Source organism: Pinus tabuliformis, chromosome Q, assembly GCF_031772625.1.
Source record: "Pinus tabuliformis cultivar Carrire ecotype Pingquan chromosome Q, CPIR1, whole genome shotgun sequence".
NCBI lineage: Eukaryota > Viridiplantae > Streptophyta > Pinopsida > Pinales > Pinaceae > Pinus > Pinus tabuliformis.
The window spans coordinates 825,869,468-825,884,871 of record NC_142296.1 but is presented as its reverse complement, the minus strand read 5'-3'; positions in this window follow the sequence as shown (position 1 = coordinate 825,884,871).

The following is a 15,404-nucleotide window of genomic DNA, read 5'->3' as shown; positions in this document are numbered from 1 at the left end:
GACAATTGATCAGCTGACATACTTTTCATCCGACCCAGCCTCTTCAGAGAGTATCCAACATGTCGGTAAGACGACAATCCCTTATAGGGACGTTGGCGTAGGTTTAGTTAAAGATTCCGGTTTACTGGGAACTTTTCCTTTCCCTCCAATCAACGCAGACCCTTCATTTGCATCAATTCATATGATTACATCAGACAACATTATTTATGATGATCCTTGGATTGTCCCATCTGAATCTGAGATAGACTCATTCGGTGATGCTATGCCTTTGAGTCCATATGAAATTGCTTATGAAGCCGTCATGTCTTTTACCGACTCGCGTTCAACCCAAATCGACCAAATGAATGTGGTCATTGAAGAATCACTTTTCACATCAACCTTAGAACGGATAGCGTTTCCCGAAGTCGTGTCATCTGACGAGCAACTTCACGAAATCCTAAGTGTAGACGATCTACCATGGGAAGATCTCCATCACAGATCTTCGTTTTTACCTAAGGATGATGCTTTTGAAAATGATTTTTCATCTATCTTTACTGCTGAATATGTCAAAAATGCTCAGAATCCCACGAAACATTCTGATTCAGAGCTAAATTTAGGGAATATTTCTCGCACTATTCCCATTGATATTTTAGTGAAGCCCGGAATTGAGGAAAACATTCATATAGGTGCCTCATGTACAGAAGATGAAATCCAAACTTACAAGGCCCTATTCCAAGAATTTCGCGATGTGTTTGCCTGGTCTTACGAGGAAATGCCGGGAATCGATCCTGCCATTGTTGTTCATGAAATAAAGACCTACCCGGACGCTAAACCCGTCCGGCAACGGTTGCGTCAGATTCACCCTCGGAAAGCGGCTGCGATTAAAGCAGAAGTCGAGAAGCTGTTGAAAGCAGGTTTCATTTATCCAATCCCGTTAACGGATTGGGTATCGAATATTGTTCCGGTCAACAAGAAACAAGGAACAATAAGAATCTGTATCGACTATAGGGATATAAATCGAGCTTGTCCCAAAGACAACTATCCTACGCCTTATATCGATCAAATTATTGATGGTTGTGCCGGAAGTGAAATGTTTTCCTTCATGGATGGTTTTTCGGGCTATAATCAAATCAATATTCTACCTGCCGACCAACCAAAAACGACATTCATTTGTCCATGGGGGACATTTTTTTATTGCAAATTACCTTTTGGGCTTAAGAATGCCGGGGCCACTTTTCAACGGGCGATGTCTTACGCATTTCATGACATCAAGCACATTGTGCAACCGTACCTCGATGATTTTCCTGCTCATTCTTTACATCAAGCTGATCACCTTGTCCACTTACAAGCAATCTTTATGAGGTGTCGGCATTATCGAATTCGGTTGAATCCCCACAAGTGTGTGTTTTGTATAGAGACGGGTCGATTTCTGGGATTTGTTGTTTCAAAAGCCAGCATTCACGTCGATCCCTTGAAGGTCGAAGCTATCATCAAATTTCCGTCTCCTTCAAGTTTGCGCCAACTCCAAAGTTTGCAAGGGAAAGCGAACTTTTTACGCCGATTCATTCCAAATTACGCCGAGGTCACTAAAGGTTTTACACGGTTGTTGAAATAGAATGCTCAATTCCTTTGGGACGAGATTGCCCAACGATCTTTTGATGCACTTAAGCACGCGTTGACCCATGCACCGTTGTTGCATCCTCCCAACTACAACCAGGACTACTTCTTATACCTCGCAGCTTCGCATTCCACCATTGGAATGGTGTTAGTTCAAGAAGATGAATTCGGAGCAGAACATGTGATATATTATCTTAATAGGACATTAAACCCCACTGAGCTAAAATATTCGCATGTGGAGAAATTGGCCCTGGCAGCCGTTCAAGCTGTCCAGCGTTTTCGTCACTACATTCTTCTCCGTAAAACTACAGTCATTTCGGATTGCAACCCTATGATTTATATTTTGACAAAACAACTGCTAGGGGGCAAGTACTCTAAATGGATCACTATCCTGCAAGAGTTCAACTTGGAGTTTGAGAAGTCCAAGTCTAAGAAATCCTTAGTTTTTGCGGAATTGATGTGTGATTTCCCGCGTGCTGACACAGAAACTGTGGCAGAGGAGTCCATTGCGGACGAATCTTTGTTTCTTATCAGTACTTTAGATCCGTGGTACGGGGATATAATCATCTATCTCCAAACCCAAACCTTTCGGCCTGAAGCTTCAAAGGCGGAACGTCGAAAAATTCGGTTTCAATCCCAGCAATACAAGATTATTGGAGATACACTTTATCGCCGGGGGGAAGACTTAGTTTTTCAACGTTGCTTAACTCACGAAGAAGCTGAGAGGGTTTTGAATGATTGTCACTCTAGAGCATGTGGCGGTCATATGTCTGGGTATGCCACAGCTCAGAAGGTGTTGCGCGCTGGCTATTTCTGGCCGTCCATGTTTAAAGATTGTATCATTGCGGTCCGAAAATGCCACAACTGTCAAGTGTTTGATCGCAAGATGCGCGCACCACCAGCTCCTCTCCATCCTATAATTGTCGTTGGTCCTTTCGCCAAATGGGGTATCGATTTTATTACTTGTAACCCTCACTCGGCCGGGGGGCATGCGTATATCATCCTCGCGGTTGATTATTTTACTAAATGGGCCGAGGCAATGCCTACATTCGACACAAGCGGCAAAACAGCTGCAGTTTTCGTATTCAATCACATTATAACTAGGTTTGGTGTCCCACAAGCAATCATCACTGACCATGGGAGCCATTTTCGGAACATCATGATGACTGAGCTTACAAGCCAGCTTGGTTTGCGCCACGATAGCTCTACTCCTTATTATCCGCAAGCCAACGGTTTGGTTGAGTCTATCAACAAAGTTCTGGTTATCATGATCTGACAAACCATTGGTATTCATCGGTCGAATTGGCACAACATGTTATTTTCAGCGCTATGGGCATACCGAACTTCAGTGAAAACTTCAACAGGGTTCACTCCTTTCTAGCTAGTTTATGGCTTGGAATTTGTGTTACCCATTGAATGCGAGATCCCATCACTTCAAATGGCTGTCGAATTACTCCCAGCCACTTCCGAAGAGGAGAAACGTTTATTATACTTAGCTCAATTAGATGAGACTCGACGTGACGCTGCATTGGCAATCGAGACTCACGCGAACCGAATGAAAGCTCAGTATGATAGAAATGTGACCCCTCGGAGTTTTTCGGAGGGAGACCTAGTGCTGTTATATGATCAAGCTAACAATAAGCTAGGTGCTGGAAAATTTGTTCCTATGTGGCATGGACCCTACATTGTAAAGCGAAAGCTAGCAAAAGGGGCCTATGAGCTGGTAGATTTTGATGGGGACTCTTTGGGTAAACCCAGAAATGGACTTTACCTAAAGAGGTATTATGCTTAAATGGTGGGTATGGAGAATTTTAGTTAGGTTAGGTTTTCTTTCTAGCTAGTATGTTTGTTAGTTTAGATAGTGTGCTTAGCTTAGAAAGTGTGTTTCTCGTCGTTATTCTGGCTTATCTTGGTTTTACTCTTGATATTGCAGATGTCGACGCCTCTCCAAACGTACATTGGATTTGCTGATGGTGCTTGTCGTAGTACATGGAATATCTCTTCCACAGCTTGGGTTATCTATTCGCCCTCTGACGAGTTAGTTTCTATGCATGGGGTGAGCCTCGGTCAAACGATGAACAACATTGCAGAATACAGTGCAGTGGTTGAATTATTTTCTGAATCTATTTCATTTGGAATTCGACGTTTGATAGTGAGGCTAGATTCTGAACTTGTTGTATTATAGCTTAATAGAGTATATGCCATTAGAAATCCTATGTTATTAAGGTTGTTTTTGAGAGTGCGTCTCTTGGAACGTGAATTTGATTACATTGAATATCAGCATATTCCAAGGTCTTTAAATACATTAGCAGATGCAATTGCTTCTCGAATGTTGAACAGACATTTGCGATAATCATACAAGTAAATTTAAAAACATTTCATCACATATGTTAAACAAGATAAGCCGGTAATAATGATATATATATAGATAGGAGTGTGTCAAAAATATACATCGTCTTCAATCATAGGTTGAAAAACACCTTATGATCGGCAAAAATGATAAGTACAAAAAGCCAAAATGTCATATGTGTCTACAAAAGTGACTAGTCAATCACTGGTGGTGCTCTCTGTACGAGACCACTGCCCGCGCTACCCTACACAAGAACCTCCTAAAAGGTCCTGGGACTGCAACCACATAGCGCTGAAGTCGAATAGGAATATCATCTATGGTGGTCTCTGGTATATCCGCCGTCAGACGCTCTAGATCCTGTTCCAGCTCGGCTAAGGTCTCTGCGGCCGCATCCTGTGGGGCTGGTGCTGGTACAGCTGGTACTCTCCTCTCAAAAGCCCGGAGGTTGGCTGGACGCCGCGGACCTACATCTGCATTTTGAAAATTTGTGCTGTCAGTTTTGAGGCAATGTATAAAAACAAAAAAAAATACATAATTTGAAAACTCGTGGAAAATGAAATACCTCTGTCGTCCCATTGTTCTCCCTGTAGAAGAACCATGTCCGGATCATTCCGAAAATCCATTCCGGCATAAGGAAAGTCCTGAATAGCAAAGACCTGGCTCTCTAGCCAGTGAAAGTAACCATCAGGAAATCGAACAACTGCTGCACCCTCATCAGGATGTCGGGCCATTACCGCAACCCATCTCGTCAACTTAGGCTCCCGAGGCGCCCCAACTGGAACTGTAAGATGCTGGGGGACCAGCATTGGAACTCTCTCTAGGGCAAAGCTTACAACTATAGGCCCATATCCAAAGGTCTTCAGTTGTCCTCTCTTTTCCCTGGTTAGTTGGCCCTTCAAATTAGCCAACACAGCATCACACCAGTTGAAAATGGTGTTATGGAAACAATTTATAGCCATCCGCATTTGGGACCCGGTGGCTTGGTGCAAAGCGGCCGCGCCGCAAATTCTGGTAACAGTAAAGGCTATCACCATAAGTTCAAGTCGGGATATGTACTTGATTTCTATCCCCTTCTCACGGTTTTGGTTGTTGCACCACTCTAGTCGGAGACTAGCAAGGGATTAACCACCCGGCCTAGTCCCGAATAGAGAAAGTTGCTCGCCCCTGTTAGGCAAGCTAGTGAGAAAATATATGTCGGAGGGCTCTATCTCGAGCTGGTGCTCTCCGATGTAGAAACATTGCTCCTGAATGTTCCACCTTTCGACCAGCCACTCAAGAAAAGGCACTTGGCCCCTCATGCCAGGTATGGCCCAGTATTTGTACAGTCCGCATGCTTTTAATGCATCAATGGAAGGTTGATGACCTATCGCGGCCAAATCAACATCCTCATGCTCTCTTTTACGCCAATCAAGCATGGTGTGCTCCCTGCACATCATAAAACATCAGTGAGAATCCATAAAATTTAAAAATGTTGGTCTATTTTGGAGGGCCAAGGGTTTCAATTTGTGTTTTTCGGGGTACGCACCCCGGCCTTTAGGGACAGAGCGCCCGGACACAGGTTCCCTTAAGGCCGGGTGCATACACCCCGTAATTTTCCCATTGGGAAAATATCGGGGTACGCAGGTCAGCAGTGCATGACCTGCGTACCCCGAAGGGCGCATTTTGAAACCCCAATGCCCCCACAAAATCAAATAAAAGCTTAAAAATGAATTCTAAACGGATGGAAAATAAGAGAGGGGTGTTGTAGAATACCTGGTGAAACGGCGTTCGATTCTGACAGTCGGATTCTCCACAATCTTCACGGGAAGTTTCTTGTCAAAAGCCCTTTTCTCAACCTCAACAGTAAAATGGTAAAAATGACATGGTAAGAAGTCTTTTTATAGGTTTTTTGGATAAATAAATGCTAGATTTGTTTATTTTTCACCATGAAAGGACATTTTCGATGAATTTTTTCCCATCTTAAACAGGTATGAGTAATGTGTTGTTTCTGTGCAGGACAAAGGGACTTTAGGGTAAATTATCATTTTTCACGTCAGAGTCATCTTTTAAGCTCTTTTCTGACTCCTAAAACATGAAAAGATCGTCGAGCGTTTCTTTTACACTCGTTAAAACGGAATTAAAAGACGGTCCCCTTATAGCCCTTTTCTAACCGTAAAATCAGGAAAAGGTTGCCGGGTTTTTGTCGTTTCAAACTTGATACGGAAATAAAACGACGTGTCCTTGATCGCTTTTTACTTTTCAGGTCAGAGACACTAATCATGAAAGTACTCCTTGGTCGCAAGATCAAGCGGTTCTCCCAGGTATTATTTTATACTTTTTCGGGCTTGGGAGACACAAATTTACGAAAAAGTTCAACCTGGAGTCTTCTTAAGTTTTTCAAACTCTCTAAAATTGAAAAACGCCGAGTTTCTCCTATATTGGGCTCGTTAAAATTTCACAGTAAAGGACCTGTTCAATTACAAACAGGAACGAACCACTCCTTCCTAGGGTTCGAATCAAAACTAGGTTGGACTCATCCGAAGGATGAGCTTATAATCAAGCATATGTTATCCTCCTCAAGCTTGTTAAAAATAAAGAGGTACTTGCCAGAAATGGCGGGGGAAAAGAGAGAAGAATGAGCCTATTTGTTATCTTTTGTCTCAGAAGAAACTTTATTACCACTCTTGGACACGACACTTTTCATTCACCTGGGTTGGGAAATCCTTTACCTCACAGTTGATCAAACCACTTTGAAAGTCTTCAGCCGGATTCCGGGGATTAACTTTGATTCATTCATTACCAAGCCATCTGTCGTGTCGTTATGTGTTCAAGAGGTCTGCAAGCAAAACTTTCATCTGCAAAATACTTGTCATCCATTTGACCATCCCTGAGTCAGTCCTTACAGCAACATTTCTTCAACTTGATCAATGATTTCGTGTTGTGGGCTTGCCTGCAACAGGTCGCTTTCTATCGACATCAGCACATTATCTAGAGAGATGACTTAGAAATCATCAGTACCTTGAAGTCTGCATGCATCAATGGCAGGTTTCTCGCCTTTGACGTCAGTTTACATCATTGACTCTCGATCGAAGGATTCCGTGAAATGTTCGACATCAACTCATTCATTCACATCTCATGGATTGTACTGGGTACTTTGAGAACCATTGACATTACTGGTGGTCTCTCTCACACTTGTTAACAGTTTACATCATCGACTCGTAATCAAGTGGTTTCTACCATGTTCGACATCAACTCATTTATTCGCATGGCTAGAATCGTACCAATACGGGAAGTAGAAATGAAGACCCTGGATCTAGTTTCCACCATCCAGGCTGCGAGGAGTTTTGTATTCATTATCTAAGTAGACTAATCATAAACAGATGGCTGCGCCCATACTGTGTCTACAAAAGTCTATGATTATGATGTACTGCAAGATCATTCCTGTATCAGAGTAGTTAGTCTGTTAGTTAAAGTTTTGATCTGAGTATGGGAATGCCTACCTCAGCGATGATATAATCTTATACATGTATTTTGTGTTGAAAATTGCAGGTTCTGACCAGGCTCTCCACGATATAATCCTTGAAATGATAAAGCGCTTCACCCTTCCTAGATAATACAAAACCCTAATCTACTACAGGCTTCGCACCTTAGGCGGCAATCTGTTACACTAAAAAATGTCACCATGGCTATTTACAGTTAGTATGGCTCCATCAGCAGTCATGCTATCCTCCTGGGCAAGTCTCATGCCTCTGCTCTCCATGTCAAACTTCAAGAAAGAGAGAAAGTCTTTGTAAATGTGTTTATCTCTGGGTACGCAGGTTCTCTCAACCTTACCTGCAGATACGCACCTAATGTTCACAAAAGCTGCGTACTTGTATGCTCTGTATGTAAAGGGGCAGGTGCGTACCCCTGTAAAGGTCAAAATGCGCAAGTTTCATCTTTAAAAAGTTACTTGTGGTCATTTCTAGAGCATTCTAGAAGGTTGTTCGACGTGTATTGAGCGCCTCCAGATGGTTCATGTACCCCTACCAAAGAGGAACTTATCCCATCAATAAGGGAGCTATCCCATCCAAAGAGGGGATTATCCCATTGATGGTGGACCTGATTAACTTCCTCTTGAGCACCATAAATACAGGCATTGGGCCAGAAGGAGGGGAGGTTGGAAGCTAAACATTTCTAAGGGTAGATGCTGCTGGAATTAGGACTCCCATTTAGAAGCTTGTGAGGAGAGATTGCCATCTTTGCTTGTTCTATTTGGAAGTGGGTGAGCTTTGTCAAAGTAAAGGAGAACTCTTGATGGACCCTGGGAGGGACTTGCACAACACCAAGGCTCAGGTTGTAATTGTTCCTTTTGTTTCCTATTAATGCAAATGAGTCCATTCTTCTCAATAACTTGTTATTTATGAGTTATTTCATGTACTCCTTGGTCTATGTGTTAAACATGTTTTATTTTATGAGATTATCAAGTGCTATTTAATCGTTTGATTGTTAGTGAATACGGGTTTCGATGTGAAGGAGGAGCTCATCCGGATCAGCGAGGCTGGACTACTGCAACAGCGTTGGATTACAGGTAGGATCTAAACACTTGATTTCTTATATAGTAAATGCATGTTTAGAGAAGGATTGCTCTTGTTTGTCTTGTTTGTCACTAGAGAGTCTTAGGCTCCTAGGGAGGTTGGTTGTGTCTGCACTATCGACTCTTTTCGCCTGACACACACCCATGGTATTCATTCACCCATGGAATTGACCAGTGGTATTGTGACATCCACCCATGGTATTCATTCACCTATGGAATTGACCCATGTTATTGTGACATCCACCCATGGTATTCATTCACCCATGGAATTGACCCGTGGTATTATGACATCCACCCATGGTATTCATTCACCCATGGAATTGACCCGTGGTATTGTAACTGAAAAATACTATAAGTAACAATTCACATTTTGTAAAAGGATAGATTGTCCACCACAATGTAGCCTTTATAGTTATTATCTATTTTAATAAAAATTTTCTTTATGGTTGTTTATTGGGCATTCTCCTATTTTTATGCTAGCATTGCAATTATTTAGATCTTGGGGGCCTTCCCCCCAAGATCCATTTCAATCTTTTAGATCTTGAGGGCCTCCCCCCAAGATCCGGATCAGTGGTATCAGAGAAAGTTATGATTCCATGGGAATGAGGGTTTGATGCATATTTCAGTTTTAAATTTTGCAGCAATATTCAACAAAATTCAGGCATGTGCTACGTCTTCCATAGAGCATTTTCTTGGGCCCAGCGGGAAGAATTTTTCTTTTTTTCATTTTTTTGCAGGAATGTTTTTGGGCGGCGACTTTGCAGATCAGATTTGAAAAATTTGGTAGAAAATTTACAAAAAAAATACCAGATCTGGATTCCTTGTGAAAAAATACCAAAATTCAAAAAAAAAACCCGGCCGAATTAGAGTCTGGATGAGGGAGATATCGCTGATTAAAAATCAGCAATGTTGTAGATGTATTTATTTTATTTTTTCTGACGACAACTGTTGGACGATGACTCTCCTATATTTTTGCAGTTTTTATGAAGAATTTCAAAACAATGGTTACATATCTCAGTTCCTTTCAAAAAATCACCCAATTTCAAAAAAAATGGGTCGAATCGGAGTTCGTATGTGGGAGATATCACTGATTTAAAATCAGCTATTTTTTAGAACTTTTGTGATGGAAGAATAGTTGTAGCGTGAATATGAGATTTCAGAGTGTCCCGATAAGGATTTCCAACACATGGGAAGATGCAAAATGATCCTTCTATTTCCAAAAGTAGGTTATAATAAATATTCTGAGTTATGTTGATTGAGTTATGTCCATTTTAATTTTAGAGCAACATTTGGAGTGGGTTCTCTTTGGAGACATGACCTTCCAGCCCGCTTTAGTAATCACCTAGTTCACATTCATCAGTTTCATCATAGCAGCATTCAACTTGGGTTCTTTGGAGACGTGCCCTCCCACCTTAGGCTATGTAGGGACCTGCTACTTCATCAAAAACCAATATCACGGTTATGGGTCAACCACACAAAATCTTTGTCATCAAAGTCCATTTTCTAGGCTGCACACTATTAGCATCACAGTTGGTCGCAATCATTACAGGGTATCTCTATCCTCGGATCTTCGTTTGTCATGGTTATGGGTCATACACAAACCCACACTCCATCGAAGTCCATTTGCTAGGCCGCACACTGTCAGTATCACAGTTGGTCACAAGCATTACAGGGTATCTCTATCCTCGAATTTTCATTCATCATGGTTATGGGTCATCCACAAACCCACACTTCATCAAAGTCCATTTGCTAGGCCACACATTGTCAGTTGGTCACAAGCATTATAGGGTATCTCTATCCTCAAATCTTCATTCATCATGGTTATGGGTTAACCACATAAAACCCTTCTCTTCAGTGGGTCTTCATATTCAACAAAGACTTCGCAGGAGGGAACTTCATGCAATGGGGACCATTACTTCTTAAGGAGGGAGGAATGATCTGAATGGAAAATGGCATCAACCCATAGTATTCATCCACCCATGGAATTTACCCATGGTACTGTAAGTGGCATCCACCCATGGTATTTATCCGCCCATGGTATTGTAAGTGACATCAACCCATGGTATTCATCCACCCATGGAATTTACCCATGGCATCGTAAGTGGAATCCACCCATGGTATTGTAAGTGACATCGACCCATGGTATTCATTCACCCATGGTATTTTCCCATGGTATTGTGACATCGACCCATGGTATTCATTCACCCATGGAATTGACCCATGGTATTGTGACATCCACCCATGGAATTGACCCATGGTATTGTGACATCCACCCTGGTATTCATTCACCCATGGAATTGACTTGTGGTATTGTAACTGAAAATTACTATAAGTAACAAGTTGCATTTTGTAAGACTCGTGGTATTGTAACTGAAAAATACTATAAGTAACAAGTTGCATTTTGTAAAAGGACAGATTGTCCACCACAATGTAGCTTTTACAGTCATTCTCCATTTTAATAAAAAATATTCTTTGTGGTGTTGTTTATTGGGCATTCTCCTCTTTTTATTCTGACAATTCAAGTTTTCAGATCTTGGGGGTCTCTCCTCCCAAGATCCATTTCAATCCTTTAGATATTGGGGGCCTCCCCCCACAAGATCTGGATTAGTGGAAAATGGCATCAACCCATGGAATTTACCCATGGTATTGTAAGTGGCATCCACCCATGGTATTTTAAGTGACATCAACCCATGGTATTGTGACATCCACCCATGGTATTCATTCACCCATGGAATTGACCCATGGTATTGTGACATCCACCCATGTATTCATTCACCCACGGAATTGACCCATGGTATTGTGACATCCACCCATGGTATTCATTCACCCATGGAATTTACCCATGGTATTATGACATCCACCCATGGTATTCATTCACCCATGGAATTGACTCATGGTATTGTAACTGAAAAATACTATAAGTAACAAGTCACATTTTGTAAAAAGACAAATTTTCCGCCACAATGTAGCTTTTATAGTTATTCTCTGTTTTAATAAAAAATGTTCTTTGTGGTTGTTTATTGGGCATTCTCCTATTTTTATGCTAGCATTGCAATTATTTAGATCTTGGGGGCCTTCCCCCCAAGATCCATTTCAATCTTTTAGATCTTGAGGGCCTCCCCCCAAGATACGGATCAAGGTTGGAACACATAATACATCATTAAATTAACCATTGTCTAGATGAATAGTTTCAGTCCCTACAACACTAAGAGATCTATCATCACCAACATATATATTTTTGGTGTTACAATCATTTAAAGAAGAAAACATGGCTTTGTTTTTGGCCATGTGATAAGAAGCTCCAGAATCAATGAGCCACCCATGAAAATGAGAAGAAGAAGACACATTTAGTGCATAACCAGACCAAGATGCTTCACAACCACATGCAGAAAGTGCTATTCCTGAAGATGAAGTTGAAGTTGAAGAGTGCTCCAAATGGATGTTATGCTTCTTCATTGCTGCTTCCAAGGCTTCCATCTTCTTAAAGCAATTGGATTCTAAGTGGCCATCTTGATTACAAAAGTGGCAATGTCTATTAGTCTTCTTACATTTGTTTTTATTTGCCTTATCATTTTGTTGAAATGATTTTTCATTTTGAGACTGAAATTGCTTAGGACCCTTGTTTGGTTTAGGACCATTCTTTTTAGGATACTGCTTCTTAGGATTCTTTGAATTTGGTTGCTGCTGCGCGGCTAAGGATTTCTAAGATTAAGCACACCAAGATGTAAGAGTTTTGCTTGTTCTCTTATTAAAGAATCACAAAGGCATCAAAAGAAGGGGACTTGTAGTACTGTCCTTGAGAAATAAATGCTTCTCTAGTAGAATGGAAGGTGGAAACAAACACAGAGTAGGCTGGTCCCAACTTAGTAAGAATGGAATAGATAAGGCTACCATCTTCTTTCTTAACCTTAGCACCTTCCAAGAGAAGTCTAAGGGTCTTGAACTTGTAGAAAAAATATTCAATGGAAGAAAAATTATTCAGGTCCAACGTAAGCAACTCATTTTCGAGTTGATGGGCTCTAATTTCATTTTTAGTTCCAAAAACTTTAGTGAGTTGTTTCATTGCTTCATTAGGGGTATCAAGTTCTGCGATATGGAATCTAAGGTCTGGAGAAATAGTCATCCATATCAACCCACATGCTTGATATTTCCTATTTTCCCATTTGGCTGCCTTATCTTCATCTTTAGGCTTAGTTTCTTGGCCTGAGGCTATTCTGTAAAGACCTTTACTTCTAAGTAAATCCACAATGTAGGACCACCATTGGAAGTAGTTGGTGCTATCAAGAATAAATTGGCATGGACTTTCCATTTTAACAGAAACTAAATCTGTAGATGCTGAAACTAAGTGTTCCAATGGAAAGATCTTGAAAAATTAGGCTCATTAAAAAAACAACTCTGAAAACGACTTCTGGATGAAGAAGTTATGGCTTTTTGAAAAAAAGTTTTTGAAGATGCCAACGAAGTGCATGAATGTGCGGAAGTGAATGATAATGTTATATTTAAAAAAATCCCCCCCTTTCCAAACTTAATCTAATTAGTTCACTTTAAAAGAAGATTTTATGTGACCCACTTTTATAAATAAGTGAAAGTCACTCTGACAATGGTACTTTATGAGCTACTCACTAAATTGTAACTTAAATAAAAGATAAAGAGACTTTAGAATTATAAGTGACTCACTTTTTATAATGGGTGAGAACACTTTTACATAAAGTAACTTTAAAACATAAGATACATGTGCTTTTTGAAAAAGTAACTCAACGAAAAGAAAGACTTGAACCCAAGACCTCTATTCTCATAAAGAAACTTTGGACCAAGTGAGCTAGTTTAAAAGGTTATTAATTTTTGGAAAAGAGGAAGTTTTTTTTTTTTTTGATAACTGAAGCTTTGAGTGCGTGCTTGCTTGAAAAATCTCTTTTTGCCTACAAAACAAAAAATCGGACAACCTAACACGAACATGAAAAAAAGCCAAGCCTTATGGCTTGAAGTTAGCTTTCACCGGAAGCTAAATATTTTCCTCAATATTTTTGATTTTCCGAGATCACACTAAGGTGTGGTGGAAAAGAGCATACGTATGAGAAAAATCCTTTCTTTCTATTTCTGATTTGCCCAGATTGCACAGAGTCGCAGGGAAAAGAGCATATGTAGAAATAAAATGTATAGATCCGGTAATAAAAAATAGAGAGCTAAATAAACCCAAATAAATAGAGAGATGAATAACTAGAATTGCAAAAAAAAATTGTATACCTCCAGATCTTAAAAATGACGTAGCTAGGGCTACTGGAAACCTTTTCGCATGAAACGAAAGGGGTTCCTCACTAAAACATATGCTCCTAACATAATAGAACAGTCCTCTCAACCCAAAACCAGTCAGAAATAGTATATCTAGGAAATGACAATCGGATGCAATTGTACCAGCTTCAGATTTGGATCACCAACGGATGCGGCCCTCCAATAGCTCCAATACCATGTAGGAATTTACAGGGTAAGTTCCTCAGATAGAACACCAAAGGACACCACTCACAAATAGATCACATATCAATACACCAGTATTCTTGACATGGTTAAAACCCTCAAAGAGGGAAACAATCCACGACTTGATCCAACGTGGTCACTTCAGGAAATTTATTAATAAAAGAAATAAATTTAGATAAGCTTCTATCATGAATGGTCACCCTACAAATGACCGTCCATGCTCTTTAAATAGAGGTCATGGACTAATCGGGTGTTAAGCCACAAATCAAGTGTCGGTAATACCGGGGAGAGAATGAACCATCAGATCACTTCATATCTAGAACATATCGCGATTGTCGGATTGTAAGTTACAAATGTACATAGTAAAGAAATACACTTTACCTAACTCTACACTAGAGAAAGTTATACTTAACTATTTCCTATGTGTTAGAATATCCTAACAAGTGGAATTCGATTTGCTGGATAGAAAATCGTTCTCAGATCCACAGGCCGAGCAAAGGTTCAAGAGGGACGAAGAGACAAATTTATTAGCAACATAAGGTAGAATGACTTCATCAGAGACCAGTGAGAGGCTATACGTCATAATGACTGTGCAGTCCATTGCAGAGGGTGATGCAAAGCTTCAGGATGTCGAGTTTTCTGTAGGAAAGTTGTGTCGGGATTGCTTGTGGAGGAAGGGTAAATTCCCTTAAATAGTTTTGCCCATATTTTCTTAATGTGTATTTCCAGTGATAGGCATCCAGATTGTACTAAGATTTTCACTGCTACATAATAATAAAAACCCTCACTGTTGCACTGATTTTCCCAAGTTGGGTTTTTTCGGGGACATTTGTCCAAAAATAATTGTCTTATATTTTATGTGTGTGTGCTAACATTTCTCAGTTTCCAGTGCATTATTTTTCTGCAGTGTATTATTTGTGAAGGTTTTAGTGTGCTTATTTTGATATTTTCCATAGAAAATAAATCGTTAAATTAATTAACAATTAGGAGAAATAATACTAGTTGTTGCAATAGGATTCCATATTGGAATTTTCACAAGCTCTAGCACACTCTTATGTATTATATGATCTTATGTGTGATAAGAATATGTACTAGACATTCTCCCACAACTTAGCGCAATCAACACTCTTGTCATAACCTGTATTCTAAGTGTTGCAAAGCTACGTTTCAAATGTTTCACTTAGAAAGAAGTGTTTCATTTCTATTGCGTCAGGGTATGCATGTTGGTTTTGGGTTCTATGCATTCTATTGACTTCTGTTGATGTAATATGAGTGTAAGATCACTATTATAGGACTTATTTACATGTTTTTTATCTCTTGCCTCACTAATCCCACACTTAGTCTTTTTTATATATTTCACTGTCTTTGCAACTTGCTAACCTTTCTCCCTCCTCAAACTATGCACTACATAGTCCTAAGTTATTGTGAAGC